Raw genomic sequence first — 19,838 nt, forward strand, 5'->3', positions numbered from 1 at the left:
AAGTCTAAATATACATGGTTGAACAGTTGGTATTCTTTGGCCTTTGTAACACTGGGAGAACAAGCTGGTGACCAGTCCCTTCCTCTGAAATCCCCCCAGCAAGTGTGACCTGGACTGCAGGACACATAGAAACACCCAAAACCACCCATATTTCACCTGACCCAGAGAGCCAAGAGGCAGGGACAAGCCATCTGGGAGAGCCCAGGCTCTGCAGTTCACTTCCCTCAAACACTCCCCAAGCATCAGGAATCACTGGATTAGGGTTACCCATATCATATCCTATCTGCTCATGGACTACCTATCCAGAGATTTCTTAAATCCCTTTCTAACCTTTCTTTCCCCAAAATTCGTATGTCAACTGATTCCTTAAGGTTTCCATGCAGAAGTACTTTATGGAATATGTCCAGAGAAGCTGTGGCTGCCCCATCCCTGGAAGTGTTCCAGAACAGGTTGGACAGGGCTTGGAGCAAACCTGGTCTAGTGGAAGGTGTTCCTGCCCATGGCAGGGGGTGGAATGAGATGGATTTAAGGTCCTTCCAATCCAAAGTATTCTATGTTTCTATGATTCTATCTTAAATTGATGTCCTGTCAGTAGTTCTAGTAGCAAGATTTGTTGAATAAATATTCAATATTTACTTTACTCACTGCCTTTATGATTCAATAATCCTCAAATTCCCCCCTTTTCAGTTTCCTACTTGCCTAACTGAAGAATTTCAGCCATTTTAGCCTTTACTCACTAGGAGGCTTCCTCCATCCTCTAAATTATTCTATGAACTTCTGTAACCTGACTTCACTGTATCCTTCTTACAACACTCAAGATATGAACAGAAGGTTTTAAATAACGTTTATCTCCTTCTCAATACTTTTCCTGATAATGCCAAAGACATTTTTTGAGAACAGGTATTCACTGAGCCAGTGATTTCAGAAACTGTTAGCAGTGACTCTAAGTTCTGCTTTCTGAAATCTGTCAGCATCTTATCAGGTTTAGATAAGATTTTTTTTCTCCAGATTTATTACATTAAATTTATCCACACAGAAACTCATATGACACTTTTTTGCTCATTCCTTACATACTGTGTAGTCCTCCTGGCACAGCATTAGACAATCCAAAAGAGCCTTGTTCATCTGCAGCCTTGGAGCCTTCACTGCATACAAAATCACTAGAATTTCATTTTCTTCTTTGCCATTCAGTCTGTTTCTCTGCTAATTTTTATGAAAGGTGCCCACCAAAGCCTTCATCACTTCCCACAATCATGTCTGTAGGTTAGAATATACTTGGATTGGAAATAACATTTGAGCTGTTTGCCTGTTATTTAGGTTACTAAAACCAGCTGTAACTTTCTCTTAGCTAACATTAAGTGCTGAAGGTAACCACAGTATTTTAGATAACATCTCCTGGGTCTGACTTTGTACCTAGGACTACAAAGAGTAATGAAGTGATGATGTGTGGGGCTTTTGCCATAAGTATTCCATGGCTGAATTCCAGTAAAAGTGAGGCCCCAAAAATAACTGAAGTTGGGTCAAGGCAGAGTCTAATTGTTTAGCTGAGTATCTAAAACACATTGCAGCTATCCAGACATCTGCAATGAGGAAATCAGTAAAGGTATGTCAGCACATGGTTTTTAAAGAACAATTTTTCTTGCTCTATTCTGAATATTTAAAAGTGTTCATAATGGATACATTTTAAATTGGAAAAAAAGTTAATACATACTTTTTCAGAGAAACTTCAAGTTTTTGATTAGACAAGTATATCCTAATAATTTCCCCCTTTTTTTTCCCCTCTTCATGTTTTGGTTTTCAAAGAGCTTTTCATTTTATTTTTCTGTATATTTGTTTGTTGGGAGTCTTTTGTGGAGGAGGAGGTTTATCAATCACATCTGAGTCATCCCAATACTTAACACTTCAAAATTTTTTAGTGCCTTGATTCAGTGAAGGAAAAAGAGCTTTACAAGGAAGATTTTATCTCCACAGACTGATGCTCATCAGTCAACAATGACTGATGCTGAAACCCAGAGCAAACCCAAATTCTCACGCCTAATTCACTCCCCTTCAGAGAAGGTTCTCAACTCCCTGGATTCAGAAGTTACTCCTATGATCTCAATGGCTTTGGGAATATAGACATGTTTATTCCCTTGGACTATAAGTAAACAAGTACACAGTGGATGACAGAACAGACACCCAGATAATAATAACTAGATACTCTGTCAGGAGCAGCAACAACTAATTAAATAAAATTCCTTGTGATCAAAGTTCAGCAATAATGTTGGGTGACTTTTAACTTACTTATATTAAATCTTGGTGTATAAATGTAGAACAGTACGTGTCTTTTAAAAGAAAACACGCACACCCCCATCTTCACTTTGCAAATTGACAACAAAGCTTCCCCTAATCACAGGAAGGCAGCGAGAAGACTGGGAAAACCCTTGATGAGACACAAACCTCTTTGCCACTACAGCGTGTCACATCTTCTCAGAAGGTTATTTTTCATCTTTTGGATGCTGTAAAACTCTCCTGTGCAGAGCAAAATGCCCTAAAGCCCTCAGAGTTTGGCAGTGACTCATTCCTGTGGTACAGCTTTCTTGTCTGTAACTGCAGAATTAACCAGTGATCGCTCCTGCAGCAGGGTCTCTCCTTGTCTTTGTTTTTTACAGGGAATGAGGCTCATCTGCTGCTAAAAATGGTGCATCTCCCAAGCTACCTGTGTGAGAGATGACTCTACATCTGATGTTAGCACTCTGCTAAGCCTTTAATAGAAAGTAATCATCCTTCAGTTCAATAATGCAGTTGAGTTAATAATGAAGAAAATAAAAACAGGCATGCAAACATACATTAAAATAAAGGTAATAGCCTTCCATCTATACAATGCATGTACAATTCTATATACATTTCTGTGTCTTAGGATATTTGCTACCCTTTCTTTCTTTTCAGTTGATAGTGGATCGGTTCTTCCAGAAAGCAAGCAGCAGACAGGAGACATTATGTTTATTCGCAGCTCATTAGCTTCAAATAATTTTACATTTTTGGTCTAGCAATACCATTTTATGCATGAGGCTGTACCTACAGCAGCAAACAACCACCACTGGAAGAATGGCACTCAATAGTGAGACCAAAAGCAGAGCAAAATCCCGTAACAAAAGGGTGCACCAAGTCATGAGAAATCTTACTGAAGTCATCAGAATTATCTGTGTAACCAGGTTTTGGTCTAAAATGATACTACTATCTCCTGAAATGCCTACAAAGTACCACTAACCTCAAACCACGCTTATCAAGTTATGCCAAAACCACTGGAAAAAAAAAAAATCGAGTAACAGTTAAAAAAACTAGTAAAATGTGATGTATATTCATGTCATCTATCTCTAAACAAGACCAGAACCATATGCAGAGGTACTAACACAGTCCAAAAAAAACCCCACCAAAATAAAAGTGATTTTAAGCTTTAAAAAACTGATCTTTACACTGAACCTGGCAGTATGGGGAGAGGAGTGGAATATAAGCACTTGTCAGAAAACTTAAAATATTTTTCTTTTATAATTCTATATTCTTTCTTAAATATTACACAGAAAAAGTTGATTGCTGAAGTTACATTACAAAAAAAGCAGTATCATCTTCTCCCTTCCCCAAAACAATTTCAGTAAAATAGAGTTTTCACAGAACTGCATGTTCTGGCAAAGTGGTTTCAGCTGCTTCCCCCAAACCCACAAATAGTTGAATATTAGGTTAGCAAATAGATTTAAAAATACAAAATCAGCAAGAGGAAGTTAACACTTCTACAAATATGTTTACTAACCACATAAGAATTATTTTCAAGGGAAAAATTCATTTTAGAAATCTTAAATCAAATTTCTTTACCCAAAGCCTAATGCATTAAACCCCTCAATTGTGTTTTGGCTCAAGGTTAAATTGCAGTGCAGGTAGACACTGCAATATTAATTCTACCTTGAAGAGTTGTTTTGAAAATTCTGTAGAAAAAACAATTTTTTTAGCAGAAATTTTAGAAAAGGATATGAGAATTTATTTGAATCCCACCTTCCTGCTAACTAAGCTCAGAGACTCTTTACTGATGGGGAAAAAATAGCTTCAAAGACTTCAGTGTATATTCACTAAAATATTTCTAACTACAGTTGAGACAACTGGTGGAGAATTATGGTCAGTATAACTGCAATCAGCTCAGAAGTCAGCCTTGTATTTATAGCCATCCCTCAACCATTGCTCATGGCCTGACACCTTAACCAACTATATAAAGATGTCATTGCTGGAAACAGCCACGTGAAGCTGTTCATCATCCACTCCACTGACACTGCTGGGAAGGGGAAGAGAGGAACCCACCTTTGCCACAGCCAGCTCCAATTATTGATACTGACTTAACTGCAAGGCTTAGATATTTGCCTTGTCAGATCTTTTTATCACCTCTGCTTCCAATTTTATATTCTATTTAATGGTGAAGTCTTCTCTTACACGTAGATCATAAGCAATCTGTGGAAGGGAGCACTGCCCTTGGAGCTTCTTGGAAAGGACATGGCACAACAATTTCTGTGGTCCTACACACTCCTACAGGCAGAATTTCAAATCAAGCATCAGGGTAAAAAGTAGTTATCAGTCATTGTCTAATTTTGTTCTCATTTTTGTATTAGAAAATTAACTTCTTACACTCTTTTTGGCCACCACTACAAGCTGGCGCTCACAGAAGCATAGAATCTATGCTGGAAGTTGGAAAGGACTTTTTAAACCATTAGGTTCAACTGTTAACCCAGCACTGCCAACTGCACCACCAAATCCTGTCCCCAAGTACCACATCCACGTGTCCTTTGGGGATGGCGACTCCACAACTACCCTGGGCACCTGTGCCAGGGATTGACAGCCCTTTCCACAAAGAAATTTTTCCTCCAAATCTAAACCTCCTCTGGTGCCATTTGAGGCCATTTCCCCCTGACTTATCGCTTGTTACTCGGCAGAAGAGTCTGACCCCCACCTTGCTACAACCTCCTGTCAGGCAGTTGTGGAGAGCAATAACATTTCCCCTAAGCCTCCTTTTCTCCAGGCTGAGCCCCTCCAGCTCCCTCAGCCACTCCTGGTGCTCCAAACCCTTCCCCACCACCATTCCCTTCACTGGACATGGCTCCAGCCCTTCAATGTCTTTCTTGTCATGGGGGGCCCAGAACTGGACACAGAATTTGAAGAGCCTCACTAGTGCCCAGCACAGGAGACAGTCACTGCCCTGGGCCTGTGGCCCCACTGTCGCTGGTACATGAGTTTACTGTTGTCTCTCAAGTCACATTATACAGCTCATAGTCCAAAAGCTCTAAGATTTAATAGAACTACGGTTCAAATCCTTAGATGTGGGTTCCCACTGACTTCAATGTGAATTAAATGATAGAATTTTCAAACTGTTGTTTTACATCCTGTTGTCTCACTGTCAAAGATGAAATGCCAGGCAAAGTATATGAGTAATACTCTGTTACAGAACCAGAAAAAAAAATTTCCACACCACTTAGGAGAAAAGACCCTTCAGGCACTGATGAAATAGGGCTTAGTGTTAAGCTTTTGTTTTGGATGGATTGCAAGGATTTGAATGGATTTTTTCATTGGGTAAACCTTAAGGCCTGATCAGCACCAAAAAGAACTGATAAGCGAAACAGAACTCACAGTACTAAGCCTTCCAAATGTGGTTAAAAGCTATTCCCCTTTCCCTTGTAGATTTTTCTACCATTTTTAATTTGACTTTAAACTAGACAAGGACCTTTTTGATCTTTTTCACTTTTGTTTTTTTTTGTGTCTAGCTTTAGGTTCATGACAGGAGTATATGATGCAAATTAAAGAAGTTAACAGTGATGAAAACAAAGGAAGAAAACATCATTTATAGAGCTATAAAGTTCCATACAAACCCTTCAGATCTTACTAAGAAAGGTGATATTTAATTTTTAAGAAATATTAACTGTATCCATTGATTGCTTCATGGCTAGGATTTTATGGCCAGCTTTATTAGAAGTGTAAACGAGTTGCAGGGATGGGCTGGTTGACTTGGGAGGAGGGAAAAAATTAATCTGTCTTTGAAATCTATGTAAAGAAAACAAATCATAAATAAAGAGAGTAAGTCTCTAAAAATTAAAGCATATAAAAATGTTATACTTGTAAAATGAAAATTATGTTCAGCAGCAGGAGCCTGTAACACAGGCAGGGAAAACCCCCTTTAGGCAGACAGGGAGCCCAAGTCAAGCTTGGCAGCCTCCAAATCGCAGTTTAGCAGCCAGAAGGATCAGCAGTTGTAGTGCCAAGGCAGCACAGCCATGTGCCATTATCTCTGCTGCCTCCATGCTTACATTTTAACCCTCCAAAAGCAGCTGGGCAGCACCTTGCCTTGTACTGGATCCAAAAACAAGTGAACTCATTTACACTCCAAGAAGTTAAAAAGCAGAAGCAAAAGTGTTCACAAAGTTGGATGCACACACTGTGTGTGCTGGTGCATGTGAGTGTTTATCAAATTGACATTTCTTCTGAAGAATGGTTTATATACACCTCAGGAGCACTAAATACTGTTGGCAGGTTTTTCTTCCAGTAATATTAGTGTTGATAGAGTGAGGTTTATGGGCCCTGATCAGTAATGTCATAGGCAGAGTCTGTGCCCGAGTACCAAACCTGGTCTAAGGACATCATATCATTGTGCAGAAGTCAGAGTAGCAACAGCATCACAGACTAAATAGCCACGAGATAATTAATTAGGTCTAGATAGGCATCCAGACTTAATTTGAGGCTATTTGAAGACAGAAGTGGCAAGATCAATGCTCATCTTTGCTACCACAAATTTTGCATCCCTATTAAATCTCATTATTAGCATCAGACAAGGGACAGAAAAGGACGACTGCAGAAAACCCAATCACTGAAAGAAAAAAAAAGACATTTCCATTTTAAAGCACATACTCTCTCCAGCTGTTTTCCCTTCTGTGGTGCTATAGTGTGACAGCACAAGGCTCCCCATGTTTGGAGAAAAAAGAAAAGTGAAGGGCTTGCTTCAAAAAGATCATAATTGTACTTGGAGAAAAATATGCGAGGAGGAGGCTAAGGAGAAGACTTCATAATATTATTCAGAGACTAATTTAATCCCTTCAGAATCAGTACATCAAATAATCTCTTGATTGTGAAGGCAAAAATAGGAGGGTAATTTCTCTCAAGATAAAAGTTAGTTTTAATGAATGTTCTCCCTCCTCAAGAGGAAAACACAATTTTACCTGAAATGAAGAATTAGACTATTAACAAAAAAAGGGTGAAATAGAAAGGAACTAAACCAATCTAAGTATTGTTGGAAACGTATCACAAAAAGTAGGAAAAGCTATTTAGCTTTTACATGTTGCAAAGCAGAGGCTAAGAAAAGACTCTTTTAACCTTGACTTGAAAGTTAATGATATCATAATACTGAAGTTATTCTTAAAATGTGAAAAAAAGACACAGCCCCTGCATGGATCACTTGTGTCACTCTTACTTCCCATGCTGGGACCAAATGCTAGACAGAATTAGTTTCACAACACAGTAATTCATAAGCCAGACAGTCCAACTGTGATCCATCTTCTGTGCAGAGATTATTTAAAAAGTCAAAGCAACTCTGCTGTGACGTAACGTAAGAGACTGATCTCTACCAAATCCATTCTGAAATTCTAAGGGACAAGAAACATACACTAATATTGTTTTTAGGGAATTATTTTTTTAATTTGCAAGGCACAGAGTTTGGACTGACTCCTACAAGCCACTCATAATGACCAAGCAATGAAAATAAAACTGAGCAGCTTCAGTGGTCTTCACAAATGCACGATTCTCTTCCCCTCCCAGAGCTCTGTTTAATATGCAACTGCACTATAATGTTTCTTGTTAGGCAGACAGCTTAAAATGAGAATTGTGGGAGAAGTGATTGATGACCTGAGCTCCCACAGCCCTTTGAATGAAATATATTCCATTTCCATTTCAAAATATGTTTATTATGAATTATTGGTTTGTCATTGGATCTGATGAAAGTGAATTTACATGAACAACTCAGACCTCTGCAAGAGGAAACACTTTAATCAGGTAACCTTTTCCTCAGTGTTTTCCATACTTTACAAAAAAAGACAACCTAGCTAGGGTTTTGTTCTTTGCATACTGAACTAGTTTATTGATTGAGCAATGTTTCCTAGTTTGGAAGCCACTTACTCATAGTCAAAAAATGTTTTGACCTCAACCCCTTACTCTCAGAATACATCATTAACATCAGTGTCTCAGGCAAAGCTTTACCCTATTTGTGCAAAATGATGAAAAATCATCTGAATATTGGATAAGAGCAGAAACATTTTTTCAAGATGTCCTTGTAAGAAGAAAATTTTCAAGCAGAATGGTCTTCCACAAAACATCTGGTGGAAAAGTTGACAAAATATGTTTTATCTTCCAGAATTCCAGATTTGTCAGTGGTTCTAGTACGAGGTTTACCAATCAAATCGAACACAAGAAAAAGAGAACACATCCACCTAATCACTCCAGAGCTTGCCACTGCTTAACCAGTTGGTATTCTCTGGAACACAAGGACTCCCATTGTTCATAATACAGTTGTTACACTGTGGAAATTGTGTCGTGGTAGGATATGGCTGTTGTTACCATGTGTCAGCCACAAAACAGAACTTTTATGATTTTTGTCAACAAAACAGAAAAAGGTTATGGAAATATGTCTCCCTGTCTTATACAGCACTGGATATGCAGGATCTTTCTTTTCAAAAAGGATCCATAGTTACCACTGTCCCTCTTCACAGGAATCTGACTCTCTGAGGGACATTCAGTGACAGGGTGGGAACACTCAATACACAAGAGCCCCTGTAGCCATCACTTTATAACCCCTCAAACCCCTGGTCCCAACTGTAATGTCAGCAGTTCAGCTGACCATAGATCTCATTTAAAGTAGAAACCATTCCTTGCCAGAGTGTGATGAAGTGATTTCAAGGCCTGTAGCAAAGCATGAATTAGACTGCAATTAAAAGCACACAGGAATCAGTAAAATGCTCCCTGTGGAGAAATTAGAGGAGCTTCTAAAGTCATTGCATATGATTGAAGGTCCATGTCAGCACAAACACGAACACATCATCATTTTCTTTATGTTTTAACACGGGCTTCTAGGACCTCCCCATTCCCTTTTGATCCTTACCAGAAAAAAAAAAAAATATTGAATTCTCAGGGTACTTTTGTAGAGGACAATGTTATCATTTTACTCATTTCACTCAAAAGTAACTGTAGTACCTCAACTACAATGAATATAACTTACATGTGGAACACAAATGCTGGTGTTAGCACTACTTACTATTTGAAAACAACACCAGGAAGGACCAGAATTGATAACATTGCACAGTATGTACAGGGCTATTATTTTCATCACTGTATTGACATTTTCATTGCACATCGTAGGTTAGAACTGAAATCCTAATGGCAGAAGACAAAGCAGAGCAGGGTTAGATTTGTTACTAACTCGACAGGAGAAAAAACAAACAAACAAACAAACACCAACAAAACTCAGTGCTACAATTAGTATCTCACTGGTAACTGCAAAGTTCCTCAATCCAGTCTCCTTGCATTCATCTAGTTTTGCTCACACAGTAATACCCAGTAGCTTTGTCAAACTGGTCTAATTTTTCTTCAGTAAAATGTCTCTTTGGTAGTCACTCTCAAAAACAGACTATCCCCTCACCTTGTAAATTAATTCAAACTTAAGTCAGGCTTGTGTTCCTTCTTCTCCTTTTAGTCATTTTTACTGCTGTATTCAGTCACTTAAGGAAACTGTGACCTCAGATAAGGGCTACATGCTAAACTTCAGAACAGTGAAAGCAAAAGTCATCTCCACCAATTTGACTGTCCCTTTGTCTAACATAAAATTGATAATGTAGGAGACATAACAGTACTAAGGGGGAAAAAAGGAGTATTCATCAAGCATGAAACTAACCCAGGAGATAAAGACCAAAGCCATTCTTTCTTATGGTGATTTCTATATCCAGGGCAACTTAAAAACTAAAACTAGTGCTTCTTGAACCTGAAGAATTCTAGGTTCCACTCCAGTGTTTGACTGGATTCAGGTTTTCCTATAAGAATCTGGGATGCTCTTCTGGCTTAGAGATTTCCTGACAATCACAGATAGGAAAAATTTTTTACTTTATTTGCTAGTAGTCTTTCTATCTACTACTTAAATTCTAGATAAGTGATGTCTATAAAAACATATAATTGAAAAATTTAATATAAGTAAAGTAGAAATACACATCTACTTCCAACAGTAGAACACTGCTGGGAAGCATACACCTAGCTTAAAGGAACAACAATAGGGATTTTTCCTAAAGAGTTCATTTGGACTTTCATTTCATTAGGATTGCATATTACGGTTTCTGCTTGGAGTTGATTTTCTTAAGCACACACCAGGGGATAGCCAAGGCAAAGAGCTGTTTGGAGAGAGCTATTAAATAGTCTGAATATTAGTAAAGTGGACATGATGTATAATAAGTAGGAAAACACTTATTCCACAGTCAGCATGACTTTAATTTCTAAAAGCCTTTCTGATATGAAAAGAATATGTCTGTAATCACTGGCAAAAGAGGTGCTCTCAATTAGCTTAACAAGTATGTAGGATGAGTCTTCCTCTCCTCCATTACAGTATAAACATATACTGACATTTCATAGGAATTCTGCACCGTTCCTACAGGTACTGAACATGGCTTCCACTTCTTCACTCTGTTTAAAGCAAGCTTTGTGGTTCCCAACTTCTTTCAGATAAATCCCCATCCACACTGAGGAAGGCACAAAGTAACAAAGAGATGGAAAAACTGGAAGTGATAATCAGAAAGGTAGGCACAATTTCCTTGTTCCTTTAACTATTCAGCTGAATTAAATCACACATATATATGTTGGTATATTTTTCTAAGTTCTCTCTCCATACTACAGGCAAAGTATGGAATCTGAGATTTGGCTCTGCATTATTATGTGCCACTGACGTATTTGATTCCAGCTGTCTTCTCTCATGGCTTTTTGGCCAGACAGTGCTGGTAATCTGATTTACTCCAGAGGGTGATTTGGAGACATCTAATCTTATTTCTGTAAAAACCGAGTGGTGTCTAATTTTATCTTCCATGTTGTATGCTAGTAAATGTACAATGAACATGATATTCCATACCTGCATACAAGAGCTGAAATCTCTGAGTATATTACATGTAAAACAACCTGTTCTTTGGAGCATAGAGTTCAAACAATCTTACTTCCAAGGTCTACCTTCTCAACATTCATCCATTAGAGAAGTACAAAAATTAAACCTAAATCTCAAGCGTTAAGAACACAGAAACATCAAGTAAAACATAATGTTTAAGAGAAACTGTTAGATAACATATATGTCCAGATACAGACACAGTTTAGCTCTTCAGCAGTATTTTCAACTAAATAGCTTGAATTTACCTAGGCAAACGTAATACAGCTTAGTGCAAAAACCTTAATAGTCACTCCAAATTCAGTAAGCATTACCTCCTATTTTACTATCACTGGATGTGAAGAAGACTGAGCTGACATGTTTGAAAGCAGAATGAGAACAGTTTCTGTTACAGAACATCCTCTGGAGTTCGGGGTTCGATGTGACAAGATTTCACTCAAGTGACACAGAGTAGTCCAAAGCCGTGGAAAGTGAGATTATAGGTCTCCTAGACCACCCAGACTCTAAGAGAGAACTACTTTTGCTGTACTGTTGATCTACCTCTAATCAAGGGTAGTCAACAGTAGAAGTCAACCAGAAAGAAGTTCATGAGTTGGGAAAGAAAACACTTCCTATATGACTTTGCGTGTCTCATATCATTAATTTGTCCTTATGTGGCTTCCAACGTTACAAGATTCTAAAAAATGGATTTGATTTCAATTTCAGGTGTCTTTTAAGAAATCTGTTTTTCCCCAGAAATATAAGAGACTAGGTGAGCTACAGTGTGATGTAGAAGGAAGAGGAATTTGATATTCCTGAGAACACTATCAGTACAACAAAGAAAGCACGCTTTGCTTCCTGAGGATTTTTTTCCTCTTCAGCACAATAGTATAACTATTAAACAGATTTATTGATGGTATGTATGATTATTTCAGCAGAAATATGAGGGAGTGATGGATCAGCATTCACACCTCATTTCCCATCACATCCCAGCAGGACCCAGGACTTCTCCTGTCATACACTCAGCTGAGGGATAGTACCAGTGAAAGTGAGATAATACATGTCCCAAACACAGGTATTCCTTCACCTGCTTTGTCACAGCTAAGAGCATATTTTTCCCCCATGTATACAGAAAAGTTTGTTTGCTTTGAATGTACAAACAAGCATTGCTACATAATTACCATCTGCCACTTCATCAAGGGAGAGAGATGCAGCTGTTGGTGGTTTTTTCCTCTCTCTTTTGGTTCCCAAATTTTTTTCATAGATTTCATGCAATATAATGTAAACCTATGCAATGTAGACTATCATGAAGTAATTTTCCAGGCCACAGCAACCAATGCATATTTTAAAGGCAGTCTAAACCTCTCACTGTACAACTCCAGTCTTCAGGTAAACACTGCATCTCAAATGTTCACATATAAAAGGTGCTGACAGTGGGACAGGAAAACTAAAAGACCAAGCAAAGAAATTATTCTGACAGTGTAATACTGACTGGCCCATGTACCACCCAAGCCTGGTGTCATCTTTGAGCAAAGGCCTTCAGTTGCTGCATGGAACAGCAGTGACAAGTTCTACAGTGGATAAGCATTCTTTAGGGAAGAAATTAAGAGAGGAAGCCTTGGAGTTTAATGTATATAACAGTTGTTTGGCATTGCTCTGTATTCTGTAGAGTTAATTAGACAAATTATTTGCAGCACTGAGAACATATTGCAACTATAGAGAGAGGCTTCTGGGTTATACGACAGCTATGTTCAGTGCTAGAAAAGCTAATTTTACTTACTTTTAAAATTTATTTTTAAGTTAGTCATCTCTGCTCAGTCATGGAGCATCACCAGTGGTTACTATGATTTAACTAGTTTACACATGCTTGCAGTAACCTTTGAATTATCTCTAACGTGCACTCTGGAGTGTTTTGTTTTGTTTTTTAAAATCAATAAGAACAAGATGTTTTGACCCTCTCAATGCTCTTTGAGAATGAGCACTTAGAACAGCAGTGCTGTGTATCAGCACAGTCTGATCAAGAAGGTGTTTTAATTATGCAGATTCTCTCTCTCCAGGTTTTGTGGGTTTTTTAAATATCAAGAACTCCAAAAGTATTAAAGCTAAAGTAAAATCACACTGAACCCAATGCTTTCTTTATCTTCTGGACTTTCTATCACTAGGTCTCTGAACAAATTACCTTTTCTAACAGGAACCACAACAGTGGAGATAATTTATGTAAGCCATGTTTGTAGTGACAGATCAAAAGTAACTATATCATTAAGGTATCAGCCTGGGCATTCAAAACATAAGAAATCAAAGAACTGGCAATTCATGTTTCTTTCATATGTATCTGACATCAATGAATTGAATGATTTCATTTAGTTAAGCTTGCAGGAAGAGCTCTCTGCAATCTGAGCAGCAGCTGCCTGGAAAAAGGTCCCCGAAGAAACAAAAGAATGGTTTTAAGAAAAGAAGTATTTTTTCCTATGAAAGTTGTATCAGCTACAGCATTGAATAGTGTTCTATCTTTGATAAACATAACACCCACAAGTGCAAAAACAACTGTGATACTTCAAAATACCTTTTTCATCATCCCAGTCTTCTACAGAGACATAAGGAAAAAAAAAAGAGGCACCTTGCCTGGTCATACTAAAAACTCCTACACACATATCCATTCTAATAATGAGAAAAGTGAGAATAAAGTCATTTAATTCTAAAGTGGCTCTACTCATAAGAAGTTTCTTCTGACAAAAATTTTCTTTACAAAGAATATAGAATTTCTCCCAGGGGAAAAAGTTTAGACATCCACAGTGCCACATTCATTTCTATCTCCAATCTACACCCTTCAGTTACCCCAATCCATTCATTTCTTTCCTATATAAACATTTATGTAGTGCATATTTCTCATAAATGAAATCCCCAAGCAATGATGAGCTTGTTATAAGAACAACTTGATACAGATTATTATTCTGCAAGGATACAGCCAGCAAAATAAAACCATCTTAAAACCAGCATTTGGCAGGGCTATCAAATCCAGCTTGTTACACAGTGTTACCATCGTTTATAAAAGTGCACTCTAATTAAGGTAAATGAGATAGCAAGAACACAGTGACATTGGTAACTTAATGACCCATAGACAAATTATTCAAAACTTCTTTGAAGTTCAACTTAATTGTAATAGATATAATATTGAAGCATTTAAAAATGCTCTGGGTGCCTTGTGGAATAACCTTAATGATCTTGCTCTCCTCTCCCTTATATTTTTGTGCATGTGTTTAGAATACTGCTTATAATCCCTGTATTTAGTATGGAAGTGAATTCCAGTTTATAGTCAGTGCCATCCATGCAGTAAAATGGCATCCATGTTCTCCAAACCCATCACCAAGCCATATTTTAAACTAATAAGGTACAGGAACTTGGCAGCTATTATGAGAAAACTATCTTTTGACCAGATTTCAATTCTGTCAAGTGAGATTTTGTCCATGCAAAGGAGGATATTTTTTCTAGAATCTAGAGGCACTTTTTTTATTATTCTAAATACAAAGCACACAAAAAAAACTACTTTAAATTAATTACCAACATAACTGTATTTTGCCATGTTCTAGAAAGCAATCTCAGAGGCACCACAGTGTACTGTGGGCTTCCAACCAAAGCCAAAGCCACTAAAAAACTAAGCTTTACTGCAAACAGCAAGTTTAAGTTACTCTGGAGATGGGTAGTGAAATCCAACATAATTTATTTTTCTTAGCTGAATTATGAGTGCATTGTTTTCATCTGCAGAGTGAGATGGTGTCTAATGGGAATTTGTTACAAAGCAGAAATAGGAAGAACATTTTTTTTCTAAATTATTTGATTATGAGCTCCAGAAGGAGAGTTACTTCCCACACAATGCAGAACATTCAGATCTGTTTAGGACCATTGGTACAAATCACAGAAGAGATTTGAAGCATTCAGAAAAGATGTGCAAATTATGCTGTATTTCTCTCCTGGTTATCAGAGAGTAAGGAAACAATGAAAAGTACATTTACAGAAAACATAACACACATGGAAAAAGAAACCTGAAAACTTCAATCAGCTCAGACTGAAGTCTTTTGGTGCTCGACTGCAGAACCCTTGCACACAGCAAGTTCATCCACAGATGAAAGTTACTACATTCTGTTATCAGAGATGGGGTTTGGATGCCCTTAAACACCTTTAGAACCATCTTTGTTTCAGAGAAGTCAATAAAAAGATCCACTACTACTCACAAAATCCCTCTGTTCACATTACTATCCCTCTTCAATTACAAAAGCCAAAGAAATGAGTAAATGCTTTGTAACCTACCCACTCACTGCAGGATGTGGGTGAGGATTTCACAAGATATCTGCTGCATTACCTAATCACCCCGTGCTTCACATCTCTGTATGGTGTACCAAGCACAATGGGCAGGGGAGTTTAAGCTTTAATCCTGAGCACAGGCCTATTATGCAAAGCTGAGTTCTACAGAACAGGATTCAGAAAGATCCAGTGATAGTCTGTACTTAAAATTTCATAAGTTACCACTGTCAACCCTGTGTCACAGTGCAGGTTTCTCATGCTATATCTTGTTAATGAAAACATCTCTTCTCCCCTTTTCATTTGAAAGCTTCTTGAAGCATCTGTATTTTATTTCTAATCATTTCTCATTCCTGAATAACTTCAACACAGCTCAAAACCATGGTACAGCATAGCAATTTTTCCCTTCAGTAAAATTCCTGTAGAGCTGACCAGTGGGTTATAAGACTAAAATACTAATAGTGAGCTGAACCAACAGTCCAGGACTGTAAGCAAAAATCAGTCATTGCTTACATTTTCCACAAGTTAATCAAACTACATTCAAATTAACTAAACTTAGGTCATCTAACTAGTGGTTAGCTTCTACTTCCTACTGATACTTCTCCAAATCATTATTCCAGAGCAGTCCTTAATTACCATCATCTTCTTGCATGACAGAATTTGTTTTAATTTCCTCTGAAACAGTCATATTCTAAAACCATAATGTAAGGAGAAGCAACATGTGCAGTGAGGTGACAGCAGTCCAATCTGAGCACAGCCAGTACAACACATCAAGGACTTCAGATTTGTGCATGGGTCACTGGAGTTTCACTGCTCAATTATCATATATTTACTAATGCTGGCTAAAGTGGAATTAGTTTGGATTTGCTTACTTATGCTGTTAATCATATTTTCTTAAGCAACACAGACAGATTATTAAACTGAGCCTTTTTGAAGTATATTTTTTTTATTATAAATACATAGCAAATGCTGGTACAAGTGGCATTTCCAGACAACCATTTGGAAATTTCAGTCCCTTTTCACTGTCACACAGACAAACAGTAAATCACAAGGCTGTTCTGTTGAGGCCTTATCACTAGAGGTGATACACAGGACAGGCTAAAAATATGTGAGGATTCCAAAGACAAAAGCAAGTTCAAAAAACTACTGGAACTAACTTAGGGATTATTTTCCTTTTACATTTTCAACACAGATGGGAAGGTGCTGTCTTGCTAGATGGCATCATTCTCTTTTAGATATTTCAATGTTATTTAAGGCATAAACACAGAAAGAGGGATTTGCCTTTCAGAGAATCCCCAGGGCAATGCTGTCAGCTTCCCTTTGACTTCCTTTTAATAGTATTTGTACCTTAGCAGGAAGAAGCCCTATCTCATGTAACTCAAAGTTTTCAGTTATTGGAACAAGCATGAATGCTGGAGACTGGTTTTGTTCATGTAAAACGGACTGGAATATCTGTTTTCCAGTAGTTCCTCCTCCCAAACAGTCTTGGGATAATTATATCAAAACCTCTCAATGTTAACTTATAGCAAATGTTGGAAAATGAGAAAATCTAGAACATGTGACTGTCACAACAAAAAATGCACTTGGTACTGATGGGTTCAGCTGCAAAAGAATTCGACTGAGGATTTGGGGTATTTGACTTCTATACACAGTAACCCCAAATCAGAACTTTCTATAATTACTATAAAGAAAATTTAATTGCACTTAAATTTCTACTATTCTATAAAGAATGTTACAGTGCATCAAATGTACAGTGTGGTAATGTTTTAGCAAGCATTGGAATACTTAGTGACCTTTGTGGAATCACTCACTGGTATTTTTTGAAACATTTATTTTGACTTAACTGACGTTAGGCAAGGCCCAAGAAAAGCAGTTACCAAACCAGTTCTGAAAAAATGAGTAGCCCAAGTGTTTGAAAGGAGCATTTACACCACAGGTGTTCCTTCAGTCTATCAGTTCTCTCTTGAAATCCCACAGTGACCAAGCAACATAAAAATCAAGGCAGAACCGCTGTGAACTTCAGTACTGGCTTTACCATTTATTCCTTTTCCACTGCATCTGGTGTTTCAATATCCCCACAGTAGAAGGGAGCAAAGGGCTCCTGATAACTGAGTAAAACCCAGGGAGCATTAGTGGTAACACATATGCATTTGCACTCTGATTTCCAACATCACACATAATCTACTCCTGCTTGAAAACTCTCACTTGGAAATACTCAAGGGATTTGTTCTCCTTATTTCCCTGAGCTGGTATGAATCAGTGTTATTTGTTAGTTCTAAAATGCTCTCTGTTGTAAAACCTTTTAGAGTTTCATACTGTTAAACCAAAATTTATTCCATATTCCTTAATCTAGCTACTTATTCTGCCTCATGATTCACTTTGTTTAACAAGCCAGTTTCTCACTCCCCTTGCTGGAATTTATTACTTGATTTTAAAATTTCCTTTTAAAATTCTAATATTCTTTTATATGATAAGTCCCTGCAGCCAACATATTGTGTTCTTTGACAGAAGAAACACTTGGGACAATACCCCTTTTTAACTGAATGCCAAAGCAATCTTTAAGCTTGTTTCTACAGTAGGAACCAGCAAAAACATAAAAGGAATCAGAGTTCAGAGACAGAAATACATATAGATAACTAAAACAAAAGAGGTAAAATGTAATCAATGCTTATTAACTTTCATATAGGATCTAGAGACTTTTTGCTTTAAATTTGTTTTACACTGACGTTATAATTGGCTTCATTAGTCTTGAAAATTGTCGCTGCAAGTCAGACAGGCTGACTGCCTGGCTCCTGCAGCTAGAAAATAGCATTAGAAAATGCTAATTGTTTAATGAAATTTCAAGCTAAAATATCCTACATTGAAACACATTGCACTTGAAACACGCAGATACAGAGAGTTTTAGAGCAGACAAGTCAAGAGGAGATTTTATATTGCAAACTCAAATCCTCACCAAAGTGGGAAATGTAACTTTAAAGACTGAAGCTTATTCGAATAGGCACACACAATATATCCAGGAAACACTAAAGCTTCTAATGAAGTAATTCAATGAAGACACAAATCTTTCATGCTCTGCTGAGAACAGTTGTTTTGCACTGTTCACTTTTTTCTAATATTTGTAAGATATAACATGTAACATAAATTTAGAGGACAACTTTTCGTTTACTGATAAACACAGATATCGTTAAGCATCAGAAACATGGAAAAAAAAGGCTTTTTTAAAAGCTTAGCTTAACATACCAGTAAGAAGTTCCACCAATACCTTCATACAAGCCAAGGCATTTATTGGGAGGAATGAGGGAGGAAGCAATTACAAGACCTAACTTCAATAAAGTGATTTTGATGAAGTCCTCCTAAGGCAAAGATATGGATCTTCACAGATTTCCTCTGTTTTATTAAATACTTAGATATTCAAGTTCTCCTCTAAATTTCATCATATTTCCTCAATACTTCTTCATTAAAATATTAGCAAAAGTTGAGAAAGTTTGAGGGGAAAAGTATATTCCTCTTTTGTACAATGACCTCTCTAAAATGGGCTCTTCACCTAATTACTCTATTGAGAATCCTTTAGACTCTTGATACAAAACTCCTCTAAAGTACCATCCTAATACAGGCATTGTAAAGTTGAGAGAGAACTATGTCCACATGAAATCCAAAAAGGATGAATGGAAAGAAATAAGATATTTAACAATCGCTTTGAAATCTGTCATTTACTCAATTCTTCAGTCTTATAAGAGAAAAAAAAAAAAGGTTGGGGAGACAGTCTCCTCTCTGTCACATGGAAGAAAACACATGTTAGCCAAGAAAAACTTCACAGGTCTGCAAAGATGGTTCATAAACTTGACAGACTTCCACAATTTCGCTCCGAGTTCCAGATGTAAATGCCATGACAATCTTGGCTAGAAACCGATATTCAAAAACTTACACAGAGCAGGATGTTATTAGGGTTAAAATCTAGAAAGTGACTGGAGAAATTGGTAAAACAAACCGTGTTCCTTACTCCTCTTCCCTTTGAAATGTCTGAAGAAACACCTATAAAGAATATTCCAATGAACACCCATCTTAAAACACTCCTAAATATCCATAGGACCCCACACCTCTTGACAGTGGCTCTACTAACACAGATACAGATTCATCAACTATGGAATATTCAGAAAGCCAGAGATTTAGAAAAAAAAATTCATAGAGAAATTTCAGCTGGAAATTCAATCTGCAGACAATAAAAATGGTGTTCACTAAAAACAACAATTTCCTGCCTCACACAAACCCTCAAACAGGTCCCAGACTGTGCTTTGTCCATCTGAAGAGGAGATGAAATAAGTGCTGAGGGTTACACTTGGAGACAGTACTTTTCACTGTACAATCAAGGCCACACACT

Source organism: Chiroxiphia lanceolata, chromosome 14 (genome assembly GCF_009829145.1).
Source record: "Chiroxiphia lanceolata isolate bChiLan1 chromosome 14, bChiLan1.pri, whole genome shotgun sequence".
NCBI lineage: Eukaryota > Metazoa > Chordata > Aves > Passeriformes > Pipridae > Chiroxiphia > Chiroxiphia lanceolata.